This window comes from Sturnus vulgaris, chromosome 1 (genome assembly GCF_052056855.1).
Source record: "Sturnus vulgaris isolate bStuVul1 chromosome 1, bStuVul1.hap1, whole genome shotgun sequence".
Taxonomy (NCBI): domain Eukaryota; kingdom Metazoa; phylum Chordata; class Aves; order Passeriformes; family Sturnidae; genus Sturnus; species Sturnus vulgaris.
In genome coordinates this window covers 103,629,266-103,654,253 of record NC_142243.1, presented here as the reverse complement: position 1 = coordinate 103,654,253, position 24,988 = coordinate 103,629,266, and the positions used below count along the sequence as shown (strand labels likewise).

The 24,988-nt window shown below is 39.4% G+C and overlaps 1 long non-coding RNA gene across 1 annotated transcript; it reads left to right on the top strand.

Annotated features, from left to right (window-relative positions):
- Window positions 1–4,439: 4,439 nt before the first annotated feature.
- On the top strand, window positions 4,440–9,157 carry LOC106849949 (uncharacterized). Its single transcript, XR_001402684.2, has 3 exons — window positions 4,440–4,807; window positions 5,153–7,501; window positions 7,807–9,157. It is a non-coding gene; the product is annotated as an uncharacterized LOC106849949 (long non-coding RNA).
- The last annotated feature ends 15,831 nt before the right edge of the window (window positions 9,158–24,988 follow it).

Here is a 24,988-nt window from a genome sequence, read left to right as displayed (position 1 = left end):
CACTCTTTGTGCAACCATCGTCCAGCAGTGCACTAATACAGTGTGGAACCCTTCCGAGAGTGGATTGCATTCATTCCCACTGCTTAGAGTTATACCCTCAGAAAACCTTCTCAGAATGTCTCTCTGGTGACTGGAGTTGAATTTTTTGTGAACCCTGTGCAAATACTGCAGAAACCACAGTAATTTCCTACACACACAAACTTTAAGAAGGTAGAAAAGGTTTAAAACCTTTGGGAAAACAACTCAACTCCCTCACACAGCCTGCTCTCTGAAATCTTCAAGAACTCCGTTTTACTCCAAAATCTTGTTGCAGATTCTCCTGCCTATTTTTCAGTAAATGCTTCTTCTGTTGCTCATCAGCTTCTTGTGCAGAAAACCAGTTCATGGTGATCACTGCTGTGTTCAGGAATTGCAAAGAGGGTCCCAGTCTTCAGCTGTGTTGGTTTTAACGTACAGTGCCCTTCCTGTTAGGGAGGATGGGTGAAGAAGTTTTGGGAACATGGATGTAGAAGTGGGGATCCTCACATGAGGGACAGAAAGTCATGCTGGCTGTGGTGGAGCTGCATAAGACTGTCTGCTGGTTTATCTCCAGGTGAGATGCTCTCCTCCTTTTCTAATTTTCTCCTGTGTTACAACCTGAGCTGTATCCACCTGGTCTTCATACAGAACAGAAGAGTGTGTGAGGTGTATGCGTGTGTGTCTACACTTTTACACGTGTCTGCATCAGTTCTTACTCGCAAATATAAAGTATAACCACAGATGATATCAACAGATTAAATGTGAGAATGTTTAGTTGCTTTTTCTCTAACCTTTCTGCTCTTTGTTATTTGTTATTTGTTACACTGCTTTCCAATCTGCAGTGTTTCTCATTTATTTCCTCTACCTGTGAACAAACTAGCAACAGTCAAAATCTAAAGCAGGAATAAAAAACCTCAAGTGTTTTTTGCATCTTGAGGTTTTGAAAAATATAGCAGATCAGCGTGACAGAACAGAGTTCCCCTAGCACCAGTTAAACTAAAGATCTAGCAAATTTGTTAAATTCTTATGGTCCCTAAGCATTATTCCCACAATAGTTTCTTTTTGAGCAGCTTGCCTAAAAAAGCCCTAAGAATGCATGACTGAAGGAGTGAAGGGTTTTCATCAAAACAAAGGGCAGATCTTTAGGGACATTATGCAAAGTCTGGACTTGTGTCTGGTAATCTGGAATACCAGCAGAGCTCCCAGCAAGCTATGGTTTAGGGACTTGGGCAGCAGGTTCTATTTATAGATTTGTGACCAACAGCTCTAAATAAATGTGTCTTACACAAATTTACCTAATCACTCTTGGATCTCTTTATTTTAATCTACAATCTTGTTTCACAAGTTAGATATGTTGAGTGGAAAAATTATTTTTTTTTCTCTTAAAAAGCATCTACTTGTAAGTTTTCTTCAATGCTGTAAAGTCCTTATGTTGCAAAGAAAAGAAATAATTAGTCCCCATGTTGTGAAGAAAATAAATAACTAGTCACCATTAATTTCCCCTGTGACATTCATTATCCTACTCCCTTATATTCTATAAATTTTATCTTTACCAGCTAAGAATCCAGGCTCATTTAATCTCTACTGGTATCTTCATACCTTGTCGTCATTATGTTGTTTTCCTAGACCTATTATATTGTTTTTGGCTCAGAGGGGACCAGATAAGCAAGTGATAATCCAGATCTAGATGGAAACTACATTTCCACAGTGCCAGATGCTGTTGCCTCTTTTGTTGTCTATGCAATATGTAACAATATACTTCCATTTAGTACAACACACTCTGTAATTTGGGAAATTTCAAGATCTCTAAAATGCTCATAGGAACAAATGCTCTTTGTTCTCTAAATAAGCTTTCATTTTTGGTAGTAAGGACATGCAAAGGCTATGCCTTGCTTAGGGGTGTTTCTGTCTTTCCAGAACCAAGTATGTGCCTTGGCCGTGTCCTATCTCTGTAGCAGAGCTCATCTGCTGGACACAGCTTTCATTTCTCAACTCTGATGGGATGGAAGCCTGGCCACAGAAGCTGGAAGGGCCTTGTGTCTCAGCCATGCTCTGCATGGCTGAGGATCAGGGATCCCAAGTTCAAACGCAAACTTCCCCTGGAAGCTCATCATTTCCTTGAGAAGGGTGGTAAGCATGTAATCTGCACAGCTACCTCCAGATGGTGATTCATCACTCCCCTCCTTTCAATTAGGCTGGTTTTACACCTGATTAAAGCACGATGAGAAAATGGATTGATCAGCTTTGCATGCTGGCTCCAGATGATTTGCAAAGGCATCAAATAAACTTTTTTGATGCTCTGTTGCATAAATGCCTTAATTAACAGTGACAAAACAAAAAAAACACAAAAAAAGAGATTAATTTTTCTCTTTAGTTTGCCAGTTTTTAACAGAACACAATTGCTTTTGGCAGACAATAAATAAAGTTGCTAACGAATTAGCTTTTTCATTGTTATTTTTCACAGAAATTTTGTGCCTACTTCACTTACCCTAAAAATATGACTCTAGGAGTAACTATCATATTTGTATTATGCATTTTCTTTGCTCTGAACTTCTTTCTGAAAAGCTTTGCACAATTTTTGAGCCAGAATGTAAGTCCCTTAAATTCTATATCCCCACAGATCATAGTGCTGGGATAGCCTTACAAAGACCTTACTGTTATTTCTGCTTCAGAGGTTCCTTGAGCATTTTAAAGTCAGGGGAATCTGTCCAGGATATTCTTCTATTCAAAGAATACTAGGAAAGATTCCTCCACTTTAACCTTGTTTTAAATATATAGCAACATCATGGTTAATAGTGCCAACATTGACCTAAGCTCAGAGATACTTCACTGAAACTAAAAGTAGCTCTTTCACAAAAGCTTTTCCCAGAGAACATAAAGAGCCCTGGCTGTAAAAAGGAGAGGACATTCCTGCTCTCTGTTCACAGAGCAGTAGATAAGAGGTGGAACTTGGGCAAGCAAGAATTTTAAGTCTGTTAATTTCACCCCTGACTCTTACAAAACATGAAGTCTTTTCATACTGGGAGGACTAGGCTGTGTTAAAAAGTGTCCTGGTACACATACTTGTGCCAAATTCAGTTTTTGAGCAGTAGAGTCAGTGAGTTGCTGGAAACTTGGCTGAAAATCTGTGTGCAAGACCTTCACCAGGTGTGACTGAATCTCATTCCACTGAAGTGTCTTGTAAGACGTCTTCTCCCCACAAAGCCATATAGTAGGAATTCAGGCTATGGTGCCTCTCAAGCTCCTTCTCCTTCAGAAAGGGAAACAAAAAAATTTTAAGCATTAGTGGAAAATCAGTGTGTCAAGAAAGAAATTTATTTCTTATGTTCCTCAGACCAAAAACCTATCTTGGTGGGCCCCCAGGATCCAGTGCTGTGGCTGGAGGTCTCTGAAAAGTCACGCCATATGGAATCTGCCTAAGTCACTTGGAAAAGGTAAGTTAAAATTTTGACTTCTCTTGGTCCAAAGTGCTCTGCTTGGTACTCACAGTTTAAAAGCAGGTGCTTGAATCGTCCTCCTTTGAAATGGCAAAGAAAAGAGATGGATCACTTGAATTTCAATGCAATTCCATCCAGTGACAGTTCATGTCCCTTCATAAAGTGCATAAAAAATGAAGAGGTAGGAGGTAAATCCTTGAATGAATTCCAAGTTTTTAATCTCACAGTGAAACTGCTAAATATTCATGTTTTTACATTGAAAAGGGACATTGGAGTGGCCACCTCTGAATCTGGAGGTGGATTTTTGAAGGAAAGCCTTGTGAAGAAAAAGGTGGTATTTGTTGTGTGAGATGGTTTAGTTACACTATGGAAGGGTGAACGGTCCCATTGGTGAAACAAGAGGAGAAACATATTTTGTACTAATTTTGGTTGAAGTAATTTTTAAGATGGTGTCTATAGTCTGTGAGTTCTTGGTCTTCCTGCTGTCCAAACTAGAGGAGCTCAGCTTACAGAAAACTGGAAGCTGCAAGGATTTTAGGCATAATTGACAGGTGAATTCTCACTCCCAGCTCCTTGTGCAGCTCCTTGGTTTTGTCTGGTGCTGCAGTCATGTGCGATTTATAACTGAACTTAGCCGTGGCATTTTAAGCAATACACTGTATACCCTTATTTAGCGTGGGGGATATTGAAAATATGTCCAGCTTAATTGGAAGAGAATGGAAAAGAGGAAAGCCACCCTAGAGCTACCTCATGGGAGACAGCCCTGGCATGCAGACAAGCGGGGGATCAAAGGCCTGTTGCACAATGTAATGAGTAAATAGATGACAAACACAACATTATCTCTGGTGGACCTTTAGAGGGGAAGGCAGGCAATACGAGGAACACTGTGTGTATTTCAGATGACCTTTTGTTGAAAATGTCAGTTAGAAGACTGCACTGAATTTTTAAAGAGGGTAATAAATAACTGGGCTGAATAATGAAAGGTTTAATTCTCAGGGAAGAACCAAAGTGAAGATGCAGAGAGGCTGGGCTCTCGGCACTACACATACTTTAAAACTTTGCTGAATTAATAATAGCCAGTGTTGTGCCAGCACTTTTGGTGCTGGGTATAAACAAAAGCATGTAATGACATGAACAGGGCTAACAATAATGAAGGAAATCTGTGGTGAACTAGCAGAGCTGATAAAGAAGAGACCCTGTGGAGGCTGCTACCAGACCTTGTCCTAAAACCACTGCCTGCAGCAGGTGCCCCTCATCTACACTCCAGCCCTGGATGGGGATGTCCACGTGGCCCTGGCAGTCATGCATTTTGGAAGAGATATACTTAGCCTTCTCCATAAATAAATACAAAGGTATTTAACCATCTTCAAATTTATTTTTGTTGTGTTTTGTTTTGCAGTTTATTTTTCAATTATATATTTGATCTTTCAGCTTGACCGAAAAAATAATAACTTCTGACCAAAGCTAATTAGGCAGATATGTAGAGTGCTGTAGCATCTCCCTTCTGAGAGTCTCAATGTAGTTTTCAAACAGTAATGAATGAAATCTCAAACAATGGCTGCAAGATTGTTTGCAGAAGCATAGCATTGTCCTGAGGGTGCAGGCATTGGAGGTATTTTTGAAAGTATAGCTCTAAAATACTGATTTCACGCCTTTGTGGTTAAGCAGCACTTCTTTTTTTTTTTCTATTTTCTCAGCTGTGGCTGGCTGCCTGTGAATGATGTCTTTGCAACTGGCCTGGAATGTCCTTGCAATGTGAAAAACTCTGAAGCACCAGCTATGATCATTGTTGTTTGAATAAACAAATAAATACACTGCTAAAACATAGGTTAAGGATAGGGAGTAGGACACGGTGACATTCTGAAGGTGAAAGTGTCTGGAGGCTTTTTTGAACTGAGACCATTTTGCACACAAATAATCCCTCTTAAATGCATCCTTAGTCCTCTGAAATTCTTGTCTTGAGTAGGATAGTCCTTTGAAAACAAACCAAATACAAGACATTTCCTTTATTAATTACTTTAAACAATCACAGCTGAGAGGATTTCAAGGCTTAAGGCTTAAGTCATATTCATTGCTACTGTTAGCAATTGTCTCGGGTGTTAGGTAAGGTGAGGTTTTATTAGACTGGCATTCCTTTTATGATAAGCCAGGGGAAGCACACCTTAAAAGTTGTATTTGAGGGGTTTCTGCATTTTCCTATGGAGGTTTTAATTTAAATGTACTTTCAACATATCTGCTTTCGTTTAAAATACATTTCAGACAGAAACTTTTTAAGGCAGAGATAGGATAGCACACAGAGAGCGAAGTTTCTCTAGCCTTAAGTAACCAACATAGTTCAACTTGACAAACTACTGATTCTTAAACCTAATAATTGCTATCAGATACTGTAATTTGAACGTTTTCATCTCTCTTCTTTTAGTTTTAGTTTAGTGTGGGGCTGAGTAGTTCCAGAAGGAGACATGCTCAGTATTTCAAGGATTTTAAAAGGGTGATGGTAGTCTTGAAACATTGTTTGTAGTGCAGATGCCTTGGCAAAACCACAGACAAGGCAAAGACAGAAACTTGTGTCAAATTTTCCCTGTTATTTCCCCGGAGAATTTGAAAATTATCTGTAAAAAGGTGAGTTAGAATATGAAATGCTGTTTCTTACCTTTGAAATGGAAAAATAGACGGAAATTAGAGAAGATTTGTTAATGACACCCACAGTTTTAAGCTCATGTTTTGCTACAACTTGAGTTATTTACAAAATCAATGAAAGTTACTTTTATTCTACAGAAATAATTCTTCTTCTATCGGGTATCATTCACTTAAAAGTATTTTCTACTTCTTTGTGGCTTTTCTGGCCCTTAATGGGGTCTTCACCCTTTCCTCTGGTCTAGCTCAGCTGTTAGGGTGAAGCCTCCTGGGCCCTTGCCACATGGACGTAAATAAAAGATAACAAAAGAGGCTCTTTCCCCTGATGAAGTTGCAGGGTTTATTTCTTGTGGGTAGCGAGGAAAAGAGAGAGAGAGAAAGGGAAAGAGAAAGGGAAAAAGAGAGAGCTCAGGGGGCACAGGTCTTTTCTAGGGTCTGAAAGGTGGGCGGGAAGAAATTGGATCTCGGCCAGCCAGGTATGGCCAGGAGGGAGAGGGAACAGACTACAGGACATTGCAGGGGTCATGGAATGTAACATATCCAATGCATCTAGGGAAATGCAACACTTCTTTACTAAGGCATATTTGACCTCCATTTTGTTGGGGGCATTAGGGCTATTGTTGCTTATGTTTCTGTGACCCTCCACAAGCGTTCCTCTGCTTGTGCTGCAGATGAAGCAGCTTTAATTCAGATTCACAGAATATTCTGAGTTGGAAGGGACCCAAGGATCATCGCATCCAGCTCTTAAGTAAATGGGGTTTGAACCCACAACCTTGGTGATATTGGCACCATGCTCTAAACAACTCAACTAATCTCAGGGTAATTATTTTTTTTTTCAGTTTTACTCTGCTGCTGCAGACTAGTAGTATTATGGGTTAACTGAGAACCTGTTCCTTAAGTAACCATGGACTTTGATAGCAGCTTGTAATAAGAACTGCTTGTGCCTCCTACAGCAACACATTCCTCTGCACTGCAGAAACAGACTGGATTCATCCTATGGGAAAGAGACAATCAGTGGTGAATGAAAACAAGCTTAGTTTTCTAAGGCTGATTACTTTGATTACTCACCTTATACATAGGCACTTGATCTAAAATCCCCTTGGTCTATCTGCAGTTAGACAGTTTGAGGGCATTTTTCCAGTTTGCAGGTTTTCCTTTGAAAAGATCTGTAGTTGACTGGCACCCACTGCTCGTTAGCTTTATGGCAGCATTTTTGATTTAGCCTCCACTTCAAGTAAATTCATAAGAACAGGCTGTTCTCAACAACTGCAAACTGTATTCCTGAAATCTGCAGGACTGCATACTTGATGCCTTGGGGACAGGTGCATTGTGCCTAGAGATCCTGCTATTACACCCAATATCCCAGCAGAACAAAGGAAAATATGGCACATGGACTGACTTGAGGACTCCAGGTAATTTAGCCACCTAAAATTTGGTGTTGTCTTTGGGTGTAACAGCTGTCTGCTGACAGTGCCAGCAGTGTAATGCTTCCCACAGCCTTGGCACCAGCTTGCCTAGAGCTCCTTTAAAGATCTCTGCATTGTGGCCCAGTGCAAGAGGTAGATAAATCCTGAGTAAATTGCTTATCTGGATCAATGTCTTCATGCTCTGTGCTTGAAAAATTCAAGTGCCCAAAGACATGACATGACTCATCACACAATTTGTTTTTGCAAAAGGTCATTAATCTCTGTCATTTCTCTGTCATTTCTCCATACAGTGTGCATTCTTCATATTGGAGCTAGAATAAAGCAAGAAAACAGAAATAAAAGGACTATGTAGACACGATCAATTAAGTAATTTTTTTTCCACAGACATTTGGGAATGTAACTTTTCATATCTGGTGCCATTATTGCATTAAAATTGTATTTTGAGAAGCTCTGAAAATAGTAGTGGGAAGAACATGCTGAAACTGCATTGTTAATAGTGAGGAATTAATACACCAATCACTTTGGTGCAGAAATAACAAGATGAGATATTTATAGTCTTTATTATGAAAGTCAGGCTGGTGGATTGTTTTAATCCATTCTGATCCTAAAATTTTGAAATAATTTAAATTAAAAATTAGCAGATATTCAGGTCTCTTTCCCAAGAAAGATGGTGAACAGTGATAACTCTGTTCCTCTTAAGGGGTAAATAAATATGGTCCAAAGGAAATCTTCCTACATTTATAAATGGGAAGGTTCATGATAGAAGCTTTCATGAGTTCAGGTTAAGACCAGAGCACAAGAAATGGATGAAATTTAACAATAAGATTGAGCCAGAAATCACAATACAAATGACCAGCCTGAACTGTGAAGCAGCTTTGTATAAAATTCTGCTTGAACTAAGAAACACTGAGGGAATAAATTAATTTATTAAACCCTCCCCCAAAACAGAGGGACGAATAAGGTTCATGGAATAATATATGCTAAAACTAATTTATCCAGATATAGCAGTGACATGACCCATTTTATTAATAATTTAATTTCCTGTAATTGTTTACCCTTATTTGAATGAACTGTGATTAGCTTTATTTAGTCTCATTTTACACTGATTATTGTAACTGGATCTCTAATCATCTACAGCTTTGGTTTTTTGTGCATTTTGTTTCCAAAATATTTAATATAGGTAGCAAGAAATTACAAAAGTTGGAGGAGGTAAAATGCAAGGGAATAATAAATATTGCCTTAAATTCATATCTGCCAATATTCCTGTTTAAATTCCCTCAAGTGAAGGGATGAGCTGTCATTTCAAACAACTGTTCAACCATCAGGATGAAAAACAGTTTAAATAAAATTGTAAAAAATAAATGAAAGAATAATTCCTGAATGAGGTGGAATAATTTCTTTGGGACAAATTTAGAAATAAGCATTTGACTATGGGTTCTAGAGCAGTTCTGAAGTTTGCAAGTGTATATTTAAAATGTAAATTGGTTTGAGCAGAAATTCCTGTTTAAATCTAACATCTGTGGCATCTGCATATCATTTTAGTAGCCCCGTAATCTACTGGTTTAAAAATTATTTTCAAACTGATGCCTTTATTGCTAGTGCTTTGCACAATGCAAATTTCTTTTTATTTTGATCTTCTTCTTCTTCAGTGGATCCACTTAAAATTTATTTGAGGGCCATATAAAATGTGTTTGGGATCTCCTGATCCAGACTGTTTTGCCAGATTCTCTGTCTGCAGAGCAGGGATTACAGGCTATTGGGAGTTGCCAACTCCTTGACTTTTTGTCACAGGCTTTGGCATGGGGAGGGGCAGTGAGGGGTGGTGAGGTACAAAGATTGTGATTAAGAAGTTGATTGGAAAATGTGTAAATAAGCATTATGAGTCCTTATGCAGCAGGCAGGGTATTTAGAAGGAAGACACACGTTTCAGATGTTCTCTGGTGGTATATTTTTGTTTTCTTCTACACAAGATGAAAGACAGGGAGAACTTTAAAGGACATGATTAATTGCCAGTTACATGAATGGTATTACGCTGATCTTAATTTTTCATACACCATTATATAATCGATGATAACCTATAATTAAGTGACAAAACCAAAGGTAGTCATTACTGAGACTCTGAAGATATTCTTCACTTGAATGATTGTTTCTTTAAAATTCTTACTATAGTCTTGAATTATTCTGATTACGATTTTTTAAATCTTTATGGACTTAAAAGAAAATGAAAGAATGAAAAAATCCATTATGCCTCAGACTTTTTCTCAAACTAAAAGTGAGTGAAAATGCAGTAAACACGGGATAGGAATTTCTCAAAGACCGTCTCAGCAGTAGAATGCTATTAGACATAAAATATCTCTAAATACCCATTCTTAGTCCAACAACAGATTTCCTGGAGTACAATGGACTTTTTAAATGAATGGAGAGGTGAAGAGACAGACTATTTGAATGGTGCTGAGGGATGCCTCATATTGCACATCATTCTACTTATTTCAGTTCAACAACTTGTGGGCCAGTTACATATGAGGCAGGATTTTTCTCCTTCTTTGTGACTTAGACTGAAAGTTGCAGCCTGGCTATAGGGGGAATAAAAGAACTTGAACAACTGCAAGAAGAGAAAGGCAAAAAAAGGAGTGAATTTTAATTCATTGTTCCAGTCATCTCATAGTCATGTATAGTCAATGGAAAGTGCTGCCCCTCCTTCTTAGTGTGAGACACTGTGAGAAGTAATTTTGCCCACTTACAACCAAGTAGCAGCTCAAGAGCACTTTATCCCATTGCTCCTCTTTATCCATTCAATGCCAGGTGTCTACTTGGCCTGGAAACTGGACTTGCATTATGCTAGAATTTTTTTTCACCTCTGGTAATATACTTAGCTGATCTGATTTTTGTAACCCAGGTTTGTTTCTGAAACCCTTATTAGAGTCAGCTGCAATTGTTTCAAGAACAGTGTAGGCAGAATAGATTTGATAAAAAAGGCAAAATTCCCAAGAACTACCTGCTGCTTTTTCCTGATTTACTCTGAAGAGTTTTCCTCCCAAATTGCAGCATTTGTCTGCAGCTAGATCATGATGAATTCCGCATTGGAGCAGGATTGCAGCATTACAGAATGGTACAGATTGGAAGAGATCTTCAAGACCACCTAGCTCCAACTGCCCTGCAATGGGCAGGGATGCCTCCCACCAGAACAGGTTGCTCAAAGCCCTGTACAACCCGGCCATGAACACTTCCAGGGATGAGGCAGCCACAGCTTCTCTGAGCAACTTGTTTCAGTGCCTCATCACCCTCATGGTAAAGAATTTCTTCTTAATATCCAATCTATATCCACCATCTTTCAGTTTGAAGCCATTCCCCCTTATCCTGTCACTATATACTCTTGTAAGAAGTCCCTTTCCATACTTTTTGGCAAAGACTTTTATAGCTAGAAGCCCTATTTATCTCATAACAGTCACTGAAACATCTGAACAATAGCTGCCAAAAGGGAAAGACACTGTGGATCTCTTCTTCTTACAGACTTGAACTCTGGATTCTCAATAACCAATTGAATTGACAATAAAAATGTCAGACACAAAGGCTTGCATTTCCATGTTGAGTTATTTTCTTCTGTAATTATCAGGAACCAAACATTTCCATCCAATGACTATCTTATACCTTGAAAGTTATATATATGAACCTTCTGAAGATACAGGAGTTTCTCTATGTGTGTCTAAGATATCTCTTCTGTAGGAACATAAATGGTGCAAGTTCTGTTTCTCTGAAAATGCTTTTAAAAGGATGTTCCCACTGAAGGGGTATTGTCTTATGCTATCTTTTTATCAGAAAAATCAAGAATGACAAGCTAGTTAAGACGTAATTTTTAAATTACACTGAGATTTTTTGCCTCTAAAGGACTGGATTTAAAATATTTGTATTCATTCAGGCTTATCATTTTGCTATCTCCTTTTACATTCGTTGAAATATGGAATTGCTTGATATTTCACTGCTTTGTTGCTACAAAACGGAGCTAGGAGACTTCTCTGGAGAGGTGGATTACGCAAAAAAAAATTAATTTTTTTTGAAGAATGGAAATAGGGTGAGAACTTGAAACTTATAGTTTCTTTTGTATAGTTCTGCTTCAGTGAGCAGCTAATACCTGTTAAATAACTCTCAAGAGGATGTGATAGAGAAAATTTCCTATAAATGGCAACTCTGAAAAGGAATGTGGCTGCAGTAGAACATGGTTAGGCTAGATTAGAGCTGTGGACTTCTGCCAATGTATCCTAACCCAAATTTGCAAAAATACACTTTATTCCAATGTTGGTCCTGTAGACTTCCTGAACTGTATTAACATCGATTCTCTTAACGGTCACAGCAAAAAGTGTGTACCATTTATTTCTATTCTGTAGGAGCATTTGACTGTCTTGCCCCAGAAACCACAGCTTTTTCCATTTGACAAGAGAGGAAATACAGGTCCTTGACTGTTCCCAAAGTCCCAGCTGAACACAAGACACAGTACTGGGAGTAAAAACAGGAATATACATCCTGTTTCTCCACTTTCACTTAATGAGGTTTTATACAAGTTCACTTCAGCTAAGTATTGTCTCTGTAAAGCAGAAGTGAGCAAGTGTTGCTGTTATGACAGAGAGAGAGAGACTCACACCTGACTCCAAGCAACTCGAGCAGGAAAAAGCCTCTTTATCTACATTACGTGTCTATTTATAGAATTCCAACAATGAGCATGGATTGGACAGTGATGATGAGACCTCTTGACTCCATTGGTTCATCACATGTCCCTCAATTCTCTCTTCCTCCAAGGAGGAATGCAAAACATCCACTGTTTACCAGAAAGAGTGTGAGAAAGTGTGAAAGAAATCTGTCAACATCAGAAGGCCAGAACACAGGTGCAACAAGCAAGTATATTCCATATAAACAATAAAACATTTTTGTTCTCACCTGTCTGTTGTATTCATGAGAAAGCATCCATTTGTAGCAATAATTTTTTTGTATAAAGGAAGAGTAAGCACAAAATATAAACCTCCAAAAGCTTTAACCTCCCCTTCTCCAAAAAGGGGGTGAATCAATCTTCTTTCTACCACTTTCTGGGTCTTAGTATCTACTGTATCTATCTGTATCTTAGTATCTATCTGTACTTAGTATCTACTAAGCATATATGTGAAAAATCCATAATTTACTTAGAATTTAAAGTTCTATCTTTAAAAGCAATGAGGAAGCCATAATCTGAATGGAAAGTTAACGGCATCTTTTCCCACATTTTTTTTCCTTCAAGGTAACTTGTGACACTAAGGATCCTACTGGTGATATTCTTTTTTTCTCCTTTAAAGTTTACTTATAGTTTTTACCAGGTTTGTTTGTTTGTTTGCATTAATTGATTATACTTTCTACAACAGAAGCAAATATAATTTCTTCACACAGGTTTTGGTTGTGTCAGTTTTCTTCACAATGGCTTGTATGATTCGGTTTTGGATTGGTGACCAAAACAGTGTTGACAGCAAACTGATGTTTTAGTTTTTGCTGGTCAGTGCTTACACAGCAGCAAGGCCTTTTGAGCTCCTTATGCTGTGAGGAGGCTGAGGGTGCAAAAGAAGCTGTGAGGGGACACAGGTGGAACAGCTGACCCCACCTGGCCAAAGGGACATTGCAGACCATATGGTGTCATGCACAGTGATAAAAATATTCAAGGAAAGAAGGACAAAGGGGCAATATTCAGAGATGCTGTTTGTCTTCAAAAGCCACTGATGTGATAGGGTCCTGCTTTCCTGGGGATGAGAAGGCTGAACACCTGCCTGCCCATGGAGCCTGGTAATTGAATTCCTTGTTTTGCTTTGCTTGTGTGTCCAATATTCACTTTATGTATTAAACTCTGTATCTCAACCCACAAGTTGTCATACTTTTACCCTTCCACTTTCTGTCCCATACCACTGCAGGGGAGTGAATGAGTTGTGTGGAGCTGAGCTGCCACCTGTGGTTCACCCACAACAACTGGCTACTTAGAAAAGAGCAGGACTGAACTCATATATAACCAGCAGAGGTGAAAGAGTGTTTCAAAGAAGCAAAAGTCTTGCCCTTCTTAGAAACCTGTGGTGCATGAGCTGCAGATGTCACTATGAGCCTCTGAAGAATTTATTCGAAGTAAAACTCTGTGGAAGAATAATTTCCTAAGGCTAATTATGCTGCTAATTATGCAGGTCTAAATATTGAATGGTGCTGAGAGCATGTCTCTGCAAAACTCTGCCAAATTCTCTATCTCTTTTTGGCATTCTGAGACAAAAGAAGAGTTTCTGTTCCTCTCAAAGCCTTGGTTGTGCAGCTGGAGGTGAGGGATTATACAGGTGCAGAAATAAGAAGATAAAAAGCTGAATACAACTTCACTGAAACGTGACTAAAACAGTGACAGAGGCATTTCACATATCACAAGTGTCCTATGCTGTATTGAAGGCATGACACTGGAGTTCATTCCAACTTAGCATTCTTGCAAAAGCTGAAAGAAAAGGAGGACATTTCTTTCAAGTAGTTTTGATCTGCTTGAGCAATTAAAGTGACTGAAAACTCTGTGATGAAAGGTGAACTTGCCAAAGATTATTCAAGAAGTTTAGGGACAGGTAGAGAAAGTAATGGGTTGACCAGGATGACAGAAGTCATGGAAGGATAGAGGGGCTAAATGAACTAGACCCCTTTTCTGTTTTCTCTCCTTTTTGCTGCCCTGTTATGACGAGGTTAATGAAGATTATGTACTTACAACTTCAGAATTATTCATCTTTTTAAAACGAAGCTATCTCTTTATTTAGAAATCTAACTCTTACATAGCATTTGGTAGCATCCCAGCACATGCAAACAGACTGACATATTTTTCCACTTTCTTCTCTTTCACAACATGTACTGTCCTTGTCAAGTTATTTATCACATCTCTTTACTTTTGTTGCTGAAGTGTTTTTGTGAAACCTATTAACAATTAAGGAGAACTAGAGGAATTTAAAGGTTATTATCTCATAAGTAAAAAATGGCTTTACCCTTTCCTGGCTACTTTACTGCTATAGCATGGTAGCTCTTGAGCTGTTTTTTTCTATACTACTTGAATATGCAATTTCCTGAATCATTCTCGTTTGTACCTCTGCTGACTGCAGAGCAATGGCTGTTGTTACCAACCTTCCTTTGTCAGCTTCAGGTTCCTTTGGTGGTTCATAGTTTCTCCTACATGAAGCAAATCGGAAGTTTGTTTTTTTTTCCCTAGGTTTTCTTGGTCTTGTTTGAGTCATTGAGCCAAGTAGTTTTATGAGTTTATCCACAGCTGCTATCAGCATGGCCCTGACTTTCTCACCAGTCTGAATTTAGAACACTGTGCTTAATCTCCACTTGTGAATGCCACAGTTTTAGAAAAAAGATGATCCTCCTTCCTTCCTTCCTTCCTTCCTTCCTTCCTTCCTTCCTTCCTTCCTTCCTTCCTTCCTTCCTTCCTTCCTTCCTTCCTTCCTTCCTTCCTTCCTTCCTTCCTTCCTTCCTTCCTTCCTTCCTTCCTTCCTTCCTTCCTTCCTTCCTTCCTTCCTTCCTTCCTTCCTTCCTTCCTTCCTTCCTTCCTTCCTTCCTTCCTTCCTTCCTTCCTTCCTTCCTTCCTTCCTTCCTTCCTTCCTTCCTTCCTTCCTTCCTTCCTTCCTTCCTTCCTTCCTTCCTTCCTTCCTTCCTTCCTTCCTTCCTTCCTTCCTTCCTTCCTTCCTTCCTTCCTTCCTTCCTTCCTTCCTTCCTTCCTTCCTTCCTTCCTTCCTTCCTTCCTTCCTTCCTTCCTTCCTTCCTTCCTTCCTTCCTTCCTTCCTTCCTTCCTTCCTTCCTTCCTTCCTTCCTTCCTTCCTTCCTTCCTTCCTTCCTTCCTTCCTTCCTTCCTTCCTTCCTTCCTTCCTTCCTTCCTTCCTTCCTTCCTTCCTTCCTTCCTTCCTTCCTTCCTTCCTTCCTTCCTTCCCTCCCTCCCTCCCTCCCTCCCTCCCTCCCTCCCTCCCTCCCTCCCTCCCTCCCTCCCTCCCTCCCTCCCTCCCTCCCTCCCTCCCTCCCTCTCTGCCCTCCTTTCCTTCCTCACTCCCTCCTGGAAAGGAACAGGGATGTTAAATCTGCCAGTGAAGGAAAATCACCAAAAGCTCATTTTACATGTTCAGAGATGTCTGAGGTCATAATCTGTGGCAGAATCCAGCAGCAGATAGTTCTGACATGTATTAACTTGACTGGGAGAAATGCAGATTTGGAGTGGAGGAGTGAGACTTGCTGCAGATGGGAGAAGGTTGTTGTCTTTCCACCAGTCTCAGGAGAGACAGCATTAGGATTCTTTTCCTGAATCCATACCACGCCTTGACAGACACCTCAGCTTTTAAATAGTGCAAAAACAGTTTAAAAGAGAACAAAATTAATGATGAATATCTATTAGAAGTCTAAAAGCTGTGAGAGGAATGTCGAATTTGTCTTTACAAATGAGCTGTGGATCTGCTTGTAGATAAGACTAGCACTGAGAGATAAAAGAAACTGGGCTGGATTCCACTGATTGATGAATGGAAAAAGATATTTGCCTTTACAAACAAACTGTAGGGCTGCTGATAAATGAAATTGAATATCGAAGGATGAAAGAAGCAACGGGGAAAAACTATGAATTCTGTAAGAATTAAAAATTAAAAGGGAGGGTTATACATTAGAGAGGAATTTCAGGTATCAGGTGTTCCGGGAAGTCTGTGCCTCTCAAGTACCTCAGCCAATGGGGAAAGAGAGAGGGAAATGTGGCTGGGAAAATAGGATAAAAAGGAGGCTGCGTCCCCCAAAAGTTGAGACATCCTAGGGGAATGTCCCATGGCCTCTCCCTTTATTTGAATAAAGCAAAAAGGACTCCTCTGTCTCCTTTTTGGACATAAACCTCTGGTGTTTGTGGATTAATTTTCCTGACAGCTGTAAGTTCTGGAGGGAAACATGATGGATCCCTCAATAATATGACACTTGGAATGGTACAGTAAGGCACTTGGGGAAGAAAGTGCATTTCTTATACAGCATGCTTCTATCCCAGCGTGCTATTTTCTTCCTTACTGTTGTGGGTGGGAGTGCTATAACCTTTTCCAAATGTGGAGCAGATGTTGTAGGCAAGGAGTTCTGGTTTTATGTGCTGAGGTACTACCTAAAACTAGCTCTCAATCGGAGTATAGAAAAGCAGAGTGAGTGGATGTGCATCTGTGGCCGATGTCATGCCACGTATGAGAGCACGTGGGCAGCCTCTGCACAGAGACATGCTGGCCATGTGAATTCCCTGCAATCCATAGGGCACTACGAGATTATCCCCTGTAAGTCACTTGCCTGGAAGATTCAAACCAGGAAGTACAAAGGTCACAAGAAGTTAGGGTACTGTGCATTACTGTACAAGGAAGAGTGGGCTCATATGGAGACATTCTTGCTGCATTAGGGAGTGTGTTCAGATGGAAAGGAAATGTGTCACTCTGGGCAGGAAACACCTCCTTGTCTCCCATTGTAAATTGTTTGGGAAGGTGAAGAAGTGTGATTTTACCCTTGTGACACCAGCTAGGATAAGATCCCACTATTAACACAGAGGTAAGAGGAAGTGGGATATGTATGGATTGGGAAGTAGTGCCTGCTTGGGTTGGAGTTACCAGGTCTTCAAGTGCAGTTTTCCAGTGACTCAAGACTGACTTCAAGCATCAGAGCTGGACTGGTTGCTGAAGTGGAGCACACTGGAATCCCACTTTAGCCAAAAGAATATGTCTCCTTGAGATCATTAGGAGTGGGAAGAAATGTGAATGCAAACACAGACCTGAAAGTGCAATACGTTATCTTACTGCTCTTGTGCCTAAACAAGACAAAGCCAATGAGAAAGCTGGTCACCAGCCAGTAGCAAGATACCATGCCACACATTCCCCCAGGATAAAACACAGAATATTCCCAGCTGCCTGCTTACTATTTTTCCTTTGCCATCATCTCTCTGAAGCTCACTGCATGTACTTATTCCATTGCCTACAAACACACTCTGTCTGTGAATCTTCAATTACTCACTGTAATAATAATAATAAGAGCAAAAAAAGAAGATGAAACATGTTTCTCTGAAACACAGGTATTTATCTCTGGCTGGGTAAGGGACTAATTAGTAACTATTCACTCTGGCTTTCTGCAAATTTAGTAACATTTTTTTTTTGGCAGCACTATTAGGTTTGTTTTTCTACTCTCTTTCAAAATCCTTAGTTATGCAACTACTAGAGATGAAGAGGACTGTGGTTACCAACCTTTGTCCCCAAGATATCTGCCTTCACATTATCAAAATGTCCTTGTTCCATTTATCATCTCAAGTAACATTTACAATTTTCTACTTTGTGAAAAAAACCCAACCAAACAACTGATTTTGAAGTGCTTCTGTCTGAAATATTTTAGTTTTGCTGTCAGCTTTTACAAATAAATTCAATAAAGGGTTTTTGAAAGAAAATTCCTTGGAGAACAGTGTTTTAATTATCTGGAGAAAAGGTAAACTTATACACAAGAAAATTCACCTATGAAGAGCTTTTGAGCAATTTTAATTTTTAATACACTATTTGTCAAAACAGCAGTTACAGTGGCTGGGAAGGCAATGAAGAACACTATGAATACAGCTGCCATGATGATAATGTTGTAAGCTCTTAGACTCAATCTGACATGACTAGGTAGAGAAATAGCTTTTTACTTTAATCAACATAGCAAAAAGGAAGTGAAGAAATTATTGTTTTCTGATAGCCTTTGATTTAAGTAGATGCAATAAGACTTTCAGTGAAAGATAAAGAAAAATGCTCTGTCTCCTGCCAGTGTGACACTGTTAATAAATCAGACTGGGATGTGTCTTTCAGAAGGGAATGTATTACAGTCTTTGATGGAGATTCCATTATTGTTTCTTGGTTAATTACTGTAATTGTTTGTTTTTTCCTCTGTAAGAGATATAAATTTTTGGTCAGTGGAGCTTTCAGAGGCCAGACAAAGTAATGACCTGTCTGCTTGGTTAAAATATGCTAGGGATTTCTTTCCATTCCATTGGCTTTAAATCAAGTGCTGTCATGGTTGAGAGCATAACATTATTCTATGCTTACCTTGAACTGCAAAATTGTCATGTTTTTAAAGCCAATGGCTGCAGCAAGAAATTGGGAAACAACTGTTTGTAAAAGCCATGAACAGGAGTGGCAAGCCCCTTGTGTTCTGGCAAACAAAATGCTATTCCAAAATGAGCCATAAAATATCAGACATAGCTTTATGCTTTCATTTTGAGAAATTTTGGACCTTTCCTTGGACTGCAATACTGTCTTTGGCACTAACATGAAAACTGCCTTCATTATTATAATAATTCATTACATTCCTTGTAATAAAAGCTGTAGCTATAGCTGTAAGGAGATTCTGCCTCCTTCTCCCCCTCTCGCCCCCCTTCATATTTCAATCATTAATTCCTTAGATTTTTTTAGAGGTTTCCTTCATCATTAAGGAACCTCATCAGTGCTGTAGATGACAACACTATTTCTTTTTTTGTTTGTTTGTTTCTGCAAAGGTGTGAAGTTCTTAATTCCCCTACAACCACTGTCCCTTCATGTATATTTGTTAGTGGGAAATAGTCACTGTCCATCTGTCCATTGTACTTTGATCAAACTGGCATCATTATTTGGGCTGCTTCTGTTTGTCCTTCCTAAAAATGTATTTTTTCTTACCTCTCAGCTTCTGTCTCTGAGGCTTTTGTACTGCTTTATTGAGTGGCCAACTTTTCTTCTGAAGGTGCAATATAGCTTAATAGTGATGGAACACTATCTATTTATCTATCTGTCTATCTATCTACTATCTATGCTTTCCTTTATTCATCTGACAAGTGACACATGTTGGTGATCTAAATGCTAACAGCTCATAAACACATCTGAAACTCCTGATAAAATTTTTTAGCTGGCCATTGTTAATCTTCCTATTTTGTCCACGTGTACAAACAGCTCCATGGAACTTCATTCCATGTCAGAGATATACAGAGAGTGCTGGCAGCTAAGAATTTGTGGTTCAAGAACTCAGTCAGTCAAGTGGAGACAAAATTGTAAGGTGATTAGTTAAATGTCAAAGAGTCACCTACTATTTCTTTTTAGTTGTTTTCAGGGTAGGTAAAGCTCACCCCCTGTAAATGAAGGCAAGAGGACTGGTCTCTGTAACAAGCTCCATTGAGAGACTCTCTTTAGATCAGATTCTGCATGGGTATGTGTTCCTCTGTCTCTTCCAATTTCACCTACAGCAGCACAGACACTTGTGAACTTTCTAAGGGCCCTACAGCCATACTGGTGTAACAGCTCATTTCTTTATTAGGAAACTTGTGCAACCAGCTGAGAACTATAGTTGGGAAAGACATTTTTCCTAGAACAAAAGGGTACTGTACACCAGACATCTGTATACAGATCCAAAGGTCATGGGCTGAAAGACTAAGGAGAGATTCAAGCAAGCTGTGCATCAGCATGAAAGACATGCAGTCCCTTGTCAGTTGTTTCTCTTGTCTTCATGAGTTGTCAATTTATCATTGCCTCATGTCTTAAAAAAGGATATACTTGTGTTGCTTCTCCCTGTTTGCAGCTGCCAGCTTAGCCTTGGGCATGGGTACAATTGTGTTTCAAGTATATGTAGTTGTGGGTTTGGTAACTTTGTCAGATTGTCTATAATATATGCCAAGGATAATACACAAATTTATTTTAAGACAGCTGAGGACACACTGAATCTTGATCTAAACTTTGAGCGTGTTCACATACATTTGAAATGCAGACAGCAAGAGGTGACCAGGGAATGGAGAGGAAGCAATGCTGGCTGTAGTGTGGATATTGCCTTCCATATATTATGGCTAATTTGCTCCCGTAGAAGTGTATGTTTGAAAGTGTATTTCAAATATCTGTTATTTACTCTCACAATTATGCTTTACTACAGCAGTTTTCTCCTGAAGAGATGCTACTATTCCATAAGGAATCTGCTTTATGGGTTCTTAAATTCCACACACTAAATCCACTGCTCTTGTTGTGTATCTTTGGTAAAAAGAAGAGTCAATTCCCTGTGATATAAACAGGGGCCAAAATTCCATAAAAAACCACACAATGCTCAGTCTAAACCACTAAGTATTAAAACAAATCGATTCACTCTGTTTATTGTAGGCATGGTTTTTCTACCTTTAACTTCTTTCTTGCAGGATAAAACATGTTAGGTTTTCGATACAGTTGTTTTCTTCCCTCCCTGTAATATGATCAGCCTGTTCCTTACTGTCTTTTTCCTTAACTTCCTCCTCAGAATTAGAAGCTGGCTGCATTCTGGCCTCTGTTTCCAGATACAGCTTCTTTTGGCCAAATAATATTTTTTGTACTTTAATTTAATGTACAATTCATTTAAAGAATATTTTTTTCAGCTGCAGAGACCTCCTGATGTTTGTGGAGGTGTGTGTGTGTGTGTGTGTGTGCTGACAGCAAAGACTTCCTAGTTCTTGGGATACTTTAGATGCAGTGGTCAGGGTGGGATGAAATGTTTTGTAGCTTTTCCTGTAATGCAGCTCAGACACTACTGTTAGTCTGACCCACCTTGGGTTTTTTTGGAAGAAAGCATGAGGGAACATTTTCTCCACAGAGTCACAACATGTCCTTCCCACTTTTCGATGTGTTCATTACTTAATCAGAGGACCTTCACTCCAGGTTGTATTATTGTAATAAATTTAAGTATTGTCATTCAAGAAAATACCCTGAGATAGCTAGCCTAGGAGAGCAACTTTCAAATTTCCTCTTGCAACTAGTTCAAAAAAGGGGTGAGTGGGTCTTAACAAAAGGTGTAGAAGATTTAGCAGCAAAGGTCTTGAAAGGGCACAGTATGATTTTTTAAAAAGTGATTTTTGAAATGCAGCAAAATGTCTCTGCTGTTGATGGATAAAAGGGATTATAGTTAATGCAGGCAGCAACAGATAGAATATCCTTCCAAAGCCAAACATTTCAAAAATCAGAGTGCACTTCAGGTTGTTCACGGATTGCTAGGTTTGAAGCAGGTGTGTTAGAATTAAATTCCTTTTTTACCAATTATATACTGTTTTTAAACTTAGTTCATAGTATTCTGTCATTAGTCCTTTCTCATTTCTTGCTTCTTGCAACCCACAGTATCCTGGGTGCAGTGGTGGTTGACATTTTTCTCTTGATAACTGACACGATTTCTACTGCTGCTAGAAAGCAGCGCTAAAATGACACAGTTGGTTTCTTTGCCTTTTTATTCCTCTTAAGGCTACATTTGCTGACAACTCCTTTGCTCTGTGTCACCCATCCTGTAGCTCTGGCTGCCATGCTTTGCTGCAGATGGCTGTGCACTTAGAGAGTCTGGCTTCTCCCATCAATATCCCTTCTCAGAACCTGGAGAGACTGGTGCGCTGCAGGTGCATCAAATTCCTCTTTTATGGAAAAAGCCTCTTCCCCCACTGGTATCCTAATTCATGAAGCTGTATCCTGAGGACACAAACTCACAGACCAGGCAATCTGCATTTCGGTCTGTTGTGGAGAAGCTGGTAACTGGTCAAGTCCACAAACCAGGCCAAGGATACCTTTCCAGGATTTACTCAGCAGACCTGAACAAATATATTTTTTGGAAGAGATTCATTAAAGGATAAAAAAGTGTGCCTCAGCTTGAAATCAATGTGATTAAAACTAGTCTAAAGTAAAACCACTTTCATTTTCATATTACTTCATCTGTGACCCAGAAATACTGATATGGAAGTATCATTAAGAGAACAGATGGATTTTTGAACTGCCAAATGCTATTTCTGGCTCTTATTTTAGGTATTTGTTTCAAAACATTGCCAGTTGGTATGGCATATTCCTTAGGGGGAAGGCTTTTTCATTAATACATCCAGAAGGGCTGGAGGAGCAGACTAACTTAATTGAGAAGACCTTTTTCTTCCCCCTCATTTCCTAGCATGTTGTCTCAGGAGAACATTTTCCAAACCCTTAAACTGAAAGACTGTACTTCTTCAAAGCTAGCTGCAGGGCATATGAGATGATTTAATAGATTTATCTCTCTTCTTTAGGGGAGAAATCCTCCATTATAGGCTTAGTATAATACAAAGAGTCATCTGAGCTTGTGTGCCTTTGCTTGCAAAGAAAACAGAAGCAGCTCTGGGTCTTCCTGTTTCAGGCACCAAATTCCACTGAAGTCCTTCGGTTTATTTAGCCCCCCTTTTTCACAGTACTGCCTTTTATTCAAACTTTCTGTTTCAAATATAAGAAGACAAACATTTGAGTAGACCACTGAATGTAACTACAGATATTACATTTGGTAATTTTAGTCACATAAAAACAAAATGTTGCATTCATGCCTCAGTTGCTGGAAGGACAATCAACTGAGGAAAGTGTACTGTAAGGTGTTTAGTCATAGAGTGAATGTAAAGCATATAATGCATGAGATATTTTTGAAACATCAACATCTGAAATTCAAGTGACTGTGCAATATGTTTTAAATTTTAAATGACCAGGCTATTTTTGAAATACCAGAAGCATCACACTTAATCTGACTATATTATGACTGACCTCCAGACATGATACATTAACAGGGACCTGGATCATTACAGAGAATTTTATGATGATGATTTAAGGAAGAAATGGAACATTTTTGAAAGGAAATGAAAAATAAATTTATAATTAAATCATAAAGCACAAACATCACCTCTGTTTACACTATAAATTCTTCACGACCTGTTTTGAATTCCTGCCATGAGTTGTGGTATCACTTTATTTACACATATTCAAAGAAATAAGACTTCAAGGTCTCTAAATCAAATTGATGCACCAATTTTTGGTCGTTATTGCAAATCAGGAGAAAAAGCCATCTTCTGGACATCTCTTTTCACTCATTTCAGCATTTCTGTTTGTCTGACCATGAATGTTACTCCTTTCATTTCTGCTTCTATCAGCTCTGCACACTTCTTTCCAGCAATGCAAGGTGAATAGGTCCTCTCCACCTGTTTCTTTCTCTCTTCTTCTTACTTCCACGCTGTGCTATCCAGTCTTAGAAATTACTCTTTTCTTCCTTGTCTCTCCTAAGCTGATGTTGGCTTTGGTGGCAATATTTCCAGCTTGGGAACCCAGGGACGCCTCTGTGTGATGAGTTTTCTTGTGCCCCTGATACTCCTTGGCCACCCAGACAAAACCTTCAGTAAAGACCCCTCTGTACAGAAAAAACCCCAAACAATTGATTTTGCTCATTTAATATTCTTATTTAAAAAAATTATTATTCTTCATCAACCCTTTTCCCTCGGGCCTGTTCTCAGGCTTTTACTGTCCCTAGTGCCATCTCCTCTAATGGGAAACACTGCCAGTCTCAGCCCCTTATTAACCAGCCAGCTCTTACTTGCAAGGCTGTGCTTCTTTCTGCCGCCTGCTCATCCAGGAGTGAGCAGCTGCCTTTGATCCCTTTTATCCAGATCCCCTTTCTTTCAAAGGCTCTGCTGTGATCCGAGAGGAAGCCAAGTGCAGATGAGAGCCCTGAGGCCTCTCTCCATCAATTCCTCTCAGCTTGCCCTCTGACATAGGCTGCTCCATATGGGCTGAAGCCCTTTTTTCCCTCCCTTTTTTCCCTCCCTTTTTTCCCTTCCTTTTTTCCTCCTTGCACTGACTGGCAGTTAAGACAAGTTCAGCTGTCACACGGGATGATATGATTGCCCAAATTACTTGGCAGTGGTTTCATTTCTCAAGTAAATGAAAATGTAAGACTGTGGTCTGTGAGACTGAAACGGTGCATTAAGCAACTCTGTAGATCACTCTTTAAAATCCAAGCAAAAGCTCAAATGCATATTTAGAATGATGGATAATAATAATTAATTTTGGAAGTGAATAGCTGCTGGATCCCTGGACCGGGAAGCTAGTTCTGAATTGGAAGACATCTACCCAAGACTTCTAATGCCACCAAACCCTGAGACCAAATTTAAATTGTCAGGGACAATTAGCCAGAAAAACCTACGTGATGGGATTTTAAAAGAGCTGAAGACAATTCTTGCTGGTTTTAGAGGCTCATGATGTTATTCTGACACCAAGATTTCCTGTAGGGCTGAATGTTTTTGTGATGTGATAACACAGGGGCTCCTGAGAGGCTTTAGACCCTGTGAAAGTAGTTTTTAATTGCCTGACCTTGTAACCATCAGGTCAGAGTCAGGGCACTGCAGGGGCCATGGGACTCCTTTGGGGTCCATCAGGACAATCTGTCTTTTTGTGCTGGAGACTCTTCTGTACAGCTACCTGCAGCTGAAATGTCAATACAAGTGTTCACCCAGGCCATGTGCTCCATCTCCTCTATTCTTGGTTAGGTTGTCAGAGGGTGAGAAGCTGCCAATGGAGAAACTCCACTCATTTACCAATGGTTTTTGACTAACTCTGCCTTTATCCAGATTGTTACTACAAAGTTTAGGGGTAGCTGCTCAGGGACTGAAGTTGTAATAAATGGTGGTGTAAAGGTACTGATGAAGCATTG